Source organism: Peromyscus leucopus, chromosome 1 (assembly GCF_004664715.2).
Source record: "Peromyscus leucopus breed LL Stock chromosome 1, UCI_PerLeu_2.1, whole genome shotgun sequence".
Taxonomy (NCBI): domain Eukaryota; kingdom Metazoa; phylum Chordata; class Mammalia; order Rodentia; family Cricetidae; genus Peromyscus; species Peromyscus leucopus.
The window spans coordinates 192,340,015-192,350,042 of NC_051063.1; the positions used below are offsets into that span (position 1 = coordinate 192,340,015).

The 10,028-nt window shown below is 36.5% G+C and overlaps 1 pseudogene; it reads right to left on the reverse strand.

The window, feature by feature from the left end:
- Positions 1-1,127: 1,127 nt before the first annotated feature.
- Positions 1,128-2,063, reverse strand: LOC114686095 (annotated as a pseudogene).
- Positions 2,064-10,028: the final 7,965 nt, after the last annotated feature.

A 10,028-nucleotide genomic window follows, 5' to 3' on the forward strand; every position in this document is an offset into this window, starting at 1 on the left:
AAGCCTGCCCTACTATGAAGAGAAAGGAGGAGGAGTTGATTTGAAGTGTGTAAAGATGGGAAGTTGGGGAGAAGGACAGGAAGTAGAGGAGGGAGGGTGCAGAGACTGTGATCAAGCTGGAAAAATGTAATCAATAAATGAAAGTAGATTAAAAATAAAAAATAAATTTAATGAATATAATTATAATTAGAGTCACAATTTGTAATAGGTTATTGATTGTTGGATCATTTGCTGTTTCTTTTTATCTAAAAATATGGAAATTCAGAATTAGTAGTCATCATATTTCAAATGCACAAAGAATTAACAATAAGGAAACTAACTGCTTCTATCATGGCTCAGCAGTGATATGTGTAATCATGCAGTTGGTTTAGATTAATCAGCCAAGGAACCTTACTTAGCCACTGTCAATAGTTGCTGGCTGGTAATATAGTAGGTAGGCAAATGCTGAGATTTTGTGCCGGTAGAGGCATTCACCTAGGAACCGATCTGAGTTATATAATATAGTTTAGGTTACACATCTTCTTTGCAGCCATTCCTGGGTCTAATTTATGGAAATCTTAAACACATAGGTGCAGGGAATTCCCCATACTTTTCTCATAGATCCTCAGATAGGTCATAATGCTTTGTCCACTACTTTCAGTATAGAATTGTCAGGTTTCTTATTTTTAGAATAAGTTTGGGAATGAACTACAGTTGGTGAGGGTAAAGAAGAGATTGTCATTAAGTAAATAATTTCCTTCTTCAATTTATGGAATAGCAATACAGATAAATCTATAAAGTTTGACCCTTATGTGTCAATTCTTAATAAATTCAGACACATTTCTGATTAGTTTAGATGCAATAAATTTGAATGAAAAAAAGTACAAAACTTGTAACTTCTATAGTAAAATGGATATTGTATGAAGAAATATTCCTGAAAACAGTAATATTTTCTCACAAAAGAACAACCTATCTCATTCACCTCTGCTATGATATTACAAGTCCAAGTTTCAACAACATTAAAACCCAAACTTAGAGTACAGTTTCCCTTAGGAAGATACAAGGAGATAAGATTAGTTGTATGTTGATATTTTATATAAAAAGAGAATCTTAAAGTTTATATTTTTTGGGAAAAGACCATATAAAATTTATACCTGTGGTGAGATTATGGGTTTTGTGATTCCTGTCTCAAGAAAAGCACAACCTTTGCACTGTGAGTCATAGCTCACAACAAAGGGCCCCAAAGTAGGAAAACACATAGAAAAGATTGCAGTAATGTTCACTAGCCACCAACCAGGTTTATATATGAGAGCAATGCAACCTTGTAAGATGGAAGAGAGGGCATAAAAACCTATAAATGTGGACACAAGGGCCATTACGGGGTGGGTGGCTTTGGACTCAGTAGATGTACTGGAGGAAACACTGGTGCTGCGGATATGATGAACCCGTTGTTTGTGCCTATACAGAATGACAACCATGGAGGTGCTGGACCAAACAATGATGACAGAAAACAAAATTTCTGGAAGAACAAAAGACGTTGCATATAATGAGCTTCCAAGGTCATCATGACCTGATGTGGAGCAATATTTCATGCCATGTTTATGTGTCAGATTATTGCTGTTCCCCATGGTGTACATATACACAGGGAAAACCATATTTATTGACATGTAGTGAATCCAGCAGAGGGAAGTGAAGAGACCATTGTGCTTTGGAGCTTTGAATTTAAGACACAACCAAAAAGAATTCCCAGGGCTGATGGTGATGGCCTGGAAAACACTAAAAAATCAGGTGGTGCCTATAGACATGCCTCTGCCTAGTCTTTGAATATACAAAAGAAATTCGCAGCCAAAATCATTGAGGAACCCTACCACCTCAAAAGCTCTCATTGTGTGGAGTAGTCCTTTAGAAAGAATGATCATGGAGTTGGCTGTGAACATGTGTGTAAGAATCAAATTTGTGGTCTTTAATGTCTGTTCAGTGCAGTAATGGATGAGGTAGCCGGAAAGAAGAGAGAAATTTCCAACAATTTCAACTGTGCTCTGAAGTAAGAACATTATTCCTATTGTCAAATCCTTGTGGTCCATTCTGTCATTTAGAACTTCTTCCTTAAACAGTTCCAAAAATCACTTCCCTAAGCCAAAGAGTGAGTTGAAATTTTGAGACCTGTTTTTTGGTGTGGGAAAATCACATGTTCTCAAGACTTCAAAGATACTTGGGCAACAAAAGAGGACTCTGACTCACAAAATTATTTTGTCAACAATATTTGTAAAAAATATTTTTCCAGTGAGACTTCTGATGTCTTTAATTGTACATATTTATTGAAAGAAGTTGTAGAACTTTGATTAAAATGTCAATATTAGCAGTAAGTCCATGGTGCTTTTGCAGAAACATTGGCCAGTGAGTACAAACAAAAGCGATGTTGGCTGTCAAATTTTAAAATGGACTTCTAATTATAAGTCATATTGAAGATAAAATGACTTTAACCACTCTTGCAACATCATGAAGGAAACCCATGTATATCTCATCTGAAATTTAAACATAAAATGAATATATAGCTCCACAATAATGAGGATATTTCTGTTCTTTTATTGTAGAATGTTTATTATACAATAAAAACAGAATCATGAAAAGGGCTATGTATCATCAAGTTTTATAAAAACAGACATAAACATAGGCAGGCACACTTTTTCTCACAGATAAAGAACTGTGGAGTAGAGACACAGGAAATACTTTGTGGCAAACTTTTAAATGGACAGTGGAATGAAAGTAATTGAATCACCTTTACAGAAATCAAGAAGAAAATGATCACACTTACTAAGGAATTAACGCATGAAGAATGTCCAATAGTGCTAATGAAATCCAATATCTGGTGTGATTGTGAGGTAATGGACATATAGGTAACACCAGCTCTCCCTATGTTTTGGTATACATCTAATCTCAAAGATGAAAGGAGAAGGACCACTGATCCAAATCATCATGGGCAAATTAATGAAAGCAAGCAATTAAATAAACCAAGCTTTTTGTTTCATGTACACAGGCTGCCTCCCCATTAGTTGTGTTTCTACAGTTCATCTTTGAATTTTAGAAAGACAGATTTTTATAGATCAGAGTGAGGTTTCTGATGGGAGGCTTGGTGGACAAAATAGTTGGGGTTACAGGAGGAAAACATACCCATAACAAGTTAGATGATTATCCAGCTTGCCTCCAACTTATGGTTAAAAGCCATCTTATGATTCAGACAAACTAGGTTTGTTCCTGTGTATGATTAAACTTCTGTTTCTTAAAGATTGGGCTATACTCCATCTACAATTATAACTATATATAGTCATGTATTGCTTTTTCAGGAAATAGCAACTTTGTTTTGAAAAGTTATAACTATTTCCAAAGCCTACATTTGTTTGAAACTGTTCTTAAGACTGTCTTTTGTTATTACTATCTTATGACACTTTGCAATCATGTCTTCCTTTCTGAAGGCCATTTTTACTTATGCTTCTATTATGCTTATTTTCTGCTCCTGTAACCCCACCTGTTTTGCCTTCCAAATTCCCCTTTAGAAAATCTCAACCCCTGAGCTTCAAAAGCCTTTTGTTCCCAATAGCGGAGGAGCCCCCATGGTACTAGACTAGGCCCTCTGGATAAGTGAGAAAGTTGTTTAGCTTGAACTGTTTAGGGGACCCCCCAGGCAGTGAGACTGGGACCTGTCCTTTGTGTATGAACTGGGTTTTTGGAACCTAGTGCCTATGCTGAGACACTTTGCCCAGCCTTGGTGCAGGGAAGAGGGGCTTGGACCTGCCTCAACTGAATATTTCAGGCTCTACTGACTCCCCAGGGGAGACCTTTCCTTGGAGGAGGTAGGAATCGGATTTGGGTTGGGTGGGGAAGACTGGTGGGTGGGAGGAGGGAGGACAGTGGAATCTGTGGTTGATATGTAAAATGAATAGAAAATCTCTTCATAAGATAATAGAACCACCCCCAAACCCTTGTGTTTCTCATATCTAAGACTTTCCTATAGAACCCTGACTTAGACAGAGGCAGCTGGTTTGTTGGAATAAAAATTGCTTGCTTTCCTTTATTTGGCAATGACATTTTGGGTTATTGTTCTTTCTCCCATCTTTAGGATTAAAATTTGGAGGTCAAGACCCTAACACAAATTGAAAAATTCAGAAACTGGACCATTAAGAACCTCTCAGGAATCCTGTGACCCACCAGAACTGAAGAGATGCTCCCAGGAATCCACACATTAGACATATTCCAAAGCCTCTAATGTAATTCTTCAGTGCGTCGGACTGTCTGAACAAATGGCAGTATCCTAAAAAATGAAAACAGCAAGTATCTTTTGTTTTTCATGGAAGCCTACTATGGTAAGTCATAAAAACTTTCTAACTCTTTTAGTGATGCCTGGTTCTGTCTGTTCTTGTTCTCTGATACCCTGATCTAGTGAAAAGGGGGAGGGCATATCTGATGAGGTCCAACATTCACTCATCAAGGGCAACAAGGGAGACATTTAACAGTTTACCTGGCAATTTCTCCTTACTGAGGAGTTCGTTCAGAACCACTAGTCCTTTTCTGACCTGCCTTGGGATGCTGGGGATGCCCTAATGAGAATGAGGAACAAGAAAGAATAGAGGTCTGGAACTTGAGCACACAATGTCAGGGTACTATGGTAGGCATACACTGAGGAACAATGAGGTCCTTCTGTAGTACAAGGAACCAAGTGATTGGATAGGCACAACATAGAATGCTAGACAGAAATAAGAGAGGGCTGACCTACTACAACCAGGAAAGCCAAAACCTAAGAAGCTTCTGGTGGATTCCTTGTGCTTGGGTTGTGAAAGGATGTGATTGAGAAAAATCATATTTCTTAAAAAGCTCTTTTTTTTTTGAATGGTGAAACTCTGGAAGACCCCAATGGTTGTTGTCATAGTCCCTGCTGATTATTTCATTTGTTCTCACTGACTCCATGCCTTGTGCATTTTGTGTATTGTTTTAGGTTTTGCTGTCTCTGTCCCTTGTATGTGTTTCTGTGTTACACACACACATGGTAGACAGGCCAAGATCTAGCTTCCATCACTCCCACACTGCTGGGTGGAGTAATTTAGACACCCTCCTCCACAGTATGCCACTCCAGGCAGCTTTGTGCATTCCACTACCCCAGGACCAAGTCCTCTGCTGCATCTTGCCAAGGCTACTTCAGTAATCAAGTTTTAACCTTTTTATAATCACTGGGTTCAGTTTTGCAATGATTCAGATGTCTCTTGGCATGGGTATGTGAAAATATCATTTTATGTTCTTATGCTGTATTGAGAAGGTTTCCCTGGAGTTGGATAGTTTCTGTCCTATGTCAGAGAAGCCACCTGACTTTGTGGCACAAAACAAGGAAAACAGAGCAGCTAAAAATTAAAATACTGGATTCATGTAGCTGTTTAAATTGTGCTAAGGTGTAAACCTTATTCCAAAATTTGTAAGACTATTATATGAGCTTTTTGTACCTCAGAATGTATAAGTTTTTCATATATAGTTAAATTATGTAAAATCTGTAAAATAATTTGACTTAAAACTTCTAACACAGGTCTAATGTTTTTATTGTTATATAGGTAATTTTAAAATTATGACCTAACCCATCAATGTATTTAGGTCTGAACAAGCCTCCAATATTACCTATTCCTGAGTGTGAAAATCCAAATGTGGAAGTTTTCCTTAAGTTCCTTAACTTTAATTTTTGTCGCTACACTATATCTGTCTTGGCAGAATTCCACCCAGTGGTTGACATTATCTAGCAATCAACTAAAGACTACAAATTCCTCCAAAGATGATCTACATGGTGGAAGCCCTCAGAGTTCTACAAAAACCAGAAAGCCCTGGATTAACTGAAATCTGATGTAATCTAGTCCATTCGATGTAATTGCTCCTTGTCAATTCAGTTGGGTCAACAAAGCAGATGCTTCTGATGAATACTCATTGTCCTAATACCCTCCCCATCTTTGATGAATTTTTCATTTTGTCGGGGCCCAGACAATAGAACTCTAATTTCAGACAGAGGAAAATAGGTCACCCTTATTATCAACAATGGGCTGGAATATTTAATATAACGGAAATTCCCTGGAAAATGGGACAAAATGGTTACCAATATTACTTCTGTTCTTTTAGTGCTAATCAAAAAGGCATAATTTCTAAACAGGCCATGCATACATTGATTACATATTTTATCCACCCACACAGAAAAATAATACTAAGTATCTATCAAATAGTTGAGAGGAATACATAAGTCCAGGAGAGAATGATGAACAAGCTTGCCTATATATTAGGCTAAAAAGGCATCATATAATAAAGGCAAACTGTTCATTCCTGTTTATGATTTAATATCTGTTGCTTAAGGATAAGATCCACCTTTAACCTTGATTACAAATGGTTTTTATACTACTTGGGAAATAGTAACCATGTATGTGTTTCAAAAATTTATGATCATCTTGCAACACTAACTTTGTTTCAAAGATTTTTATGAATAACTGTTGTTATGAATACATTATGATCACTTTGTAATTATATGTTTGTTTCCTGAGGTCATTATGACTAACTTGGAATTCCTATCTTCTCCTTATGTAATACAAACTATTTTGCCTGTCATATCCCTCATTGGGAATCCCACTACTCCTGTGATTTAAAATCCTTGTCCCTTTGTTCCCTTATTTCCAAGGCTGGACTCTTGAACCCCATCTCAGCAGAAGGTAGTCTGAATACACAAATATAAAAGGGTTACTTTAATTATTGCTTGTTTTAATTAATTGAGCCATGATGATTAGGTCAGTTATCTTCCTGCTTCCTTCCTTGGGACAAACAGCACAGCATTCATCTTCCACACAGAAAATGGTGATCACATTGAAGAAAGCATTATGGAATCTGACCAGTTGGGTATAATAGAAGGAATATAAAACTACAAATCAGTGATCCCATTCCTGTGATTTTGTCAAAGTCACAACTATGATGTAAAATTGAGCTTTGAAGTTTAGACCTACCCACATGTCCTCTAATAGTACAATCTTAGCTGATATTCAGATGATCTGTGCTCTGAAGCAGTATAAATGAAAGAGGAAGAAATTTACAACAAACAGATACTAAGAAAGTGAAACTGTTCATAATTTATTATTGTATTTAAAGAAAACAAAGCACAGATCAAGACTGATCTTGCCTCTTACTTGTTATTATAGATATGATTGCATGTTGTATAATACAATATGGAAAAAAACCACAGCTCGACACTATTATCAGTGATATGATGTAGGGTTGTGAAAAAGACGATTGTAAATGTTATATTTCTATGTTTTGGTAACTGACTTCTCAAAGGCTCTCATTTTGTAATGTGGGTTGAGTATAACTTTGTGCAGTCCTCTTGACTCAGACTCTGGATTCCTGGCATTAACTCTTAAATAATGCATTGATTCTTAGATATTACACTGGAAAACTAATATTTAATGGAATAATGTAGCCTAAAGTTTTAATTTTTTATAGATTAGGGAGAAGGTTCAGTAGGAGTAGTATTGCCTTGGATATGTGAGGGCCTATGTTGAGCCTCCACAGGTCAATACAAATCCAGGTGTGGTAGTACACATCTGTCACCCACACACTGGAATGAAAAATAATGAAGATCTATGGGGCTCCCTTTCCATCCAGTCTAAAACATTCAGAGTGTTACAGGCCACTTAAAGAAATTGATTAAAACTATTATAATAATATTTTTAAAATACAAAATGTGTCAGAAGAAGAAACCTGAGATTATTCTCTGAACACACACACACACACACACACACACACACACACACACACAGAGTATACTCCTGAACTTATATGTCCCTGCCCCCATGCTCATATACAAGCACACAGAGAGAGAGAGAAGAAATTAAATTATCATTAATACATATTTGAATGTTTATATTTACTAATCCCTTCATTAAGTAAAACATATAACAAATCAAGATTGTGGAAACGTACTGCAAGATATTCATAGAAACTGAAGTCTAAATTTGCACTGCATATATTTCCCACTTCTGAATCAACTTTCCAGATATAATCACTTCCCAAGATTTCTCTTAGTGGCTAGATTTGCTTCTCAGACTAAATACAAACTACTCACTTGACTGATTCTCTGGGCAGAAATTTCTCTTGTCAGTGTACACTTCATAACATCCTGAAATTTCTGAAATGCAGCATCAAGGAGAGGGAAGCATCTTAACTGTGAAATAAAGGTCTGTGGCTGTGACCTCATGTCCCTTCTGAACTGCAGTTTTCATTTCACCAAAGAGGCAATGACAGCTCTTGCTTTGGGAGTCAACAACTTTTCACAAACTTTATTTGATAGGCAATTACCTATCTAAAAGCTGATCATGGAATTCTTATTAGTGTCTCCAAAGAGACAGTGTTTGAAGATGCTTTTATAATTCTTATGATCTGTGAAGGACAATAGCAACAGAGGACCCAGAGAATATGAAGGTCTCATGTGTGGGAATACTGCAAAGTGATTTGTGTGTTTTACCCCTCCATCCTTCTCTGTATTCTTCTCCACAAAGCGAAGTTCATGTTCAGTGATCAGATTCCAGTAACCCCCAATGTAACCACACTTTCTCAATGTTAGTCAGAAATCTGTGATGTTCAGCCAAGTGTCTGTATTAGGAAAAAACATGATGTCATAATCAGCACTGAAAATGATTGCAATCTTTATAAAACTACTTACAAATTAAATGGAATTATGATAAGGAAATGTGCTAGGAAAAATTAGAAATATTACCATGGCAACAACAGAAACTCTGAGCACAGCCCACTTATCAAAGAATTTACATGAAACTAGCTATCACAAGTAAAATCAACTGTGTTTTTTAAATAGTACATAATACAAGGCTACATATTCATTATAAAAAATCACTTTTTCCAACTAGAACAATATGCCATGAATTTTGAAGATAAATTTGGAACATTAAATTTTGCAATTAGTGAAGAAAAAGAAAAGTTAAAGGCTTAACATTTGTTTTCTGTCTAGGAGAAATCCTTGAGTGTTTAAAAACAACAGAGATACGTGATCTTTAAAGTCCACACAAGACAATGTCCTTCTGATTTATATGTGGAGTCATTTGCCACAACACTCTTAGTTTAAGTAATTCACATCAATAAGTTACAGTTATAGAAACTGTTCTGTGTATGGTCACTGTTTGTTACATGGAAAATGTGTTTATCTGAAGGAGAAATATCCTCCATTGCCTCAAGAATATGAAGACTTGTTGCTCTCTTCTTAATCCTGTTTGGGGCACACTGGATGGTCTATCATTCCCAGAGAAAGTACTATACTGGGGAAGGATTTGATATTAACAGGCTTGTATATTCCAATTGGCTGTCTCTACTTCCTACTTCAAATGTGAGCACTCAGCTTCCAGCCCCTGATGCCATGCCTTTTGCTTTCTGCTCTGCTACCCAGCCTTTATGAACAGGCTATATGGATACAAAGGCCCAAACTCACTCTACATAATGTCAGTTTTGTTCAGTTCTAGTGTCTTATTTTAGCAACAGGAAAGTAACTAATGTGTAAATTGTTACCAGAGTGGGATGGTGCTGTGAAGACTCTGACCTTCTTTGTTTTTGGAGGAATGTGAAAAAGTTTGGAACTGTGGATTAGAGAAGCAGTTGAGGACTATAGGCAGAGCTTAATGGGCCACTCAACTTGCTATCTGGAAAAGTTTTTTACAGAGAGCAAAGTAAACTTTGAAAACTGGCTTAAGAGATTCCAGAATGAATCATGGAGTTTAACATCAACTGTGTTAAAAATCATTTTTGTGATATATGACAAACTCTATGATTATTTATTGCCATATCCTGAGAGTTTATATAGTGCAGAATTTTAGAGTGAGTGGTTAATTTATTTTGCCCAGGAAATTTAAATATGGAATAACACTGACTCCACAGAATCCTAATTATTGATAACTCGTATGCTGGTCTACAGGAAAAACAGCACGTTGGGCAGAATGAAATATAAAGTGTATGGTTTGGAAAGTCAAAGAATACAAGGA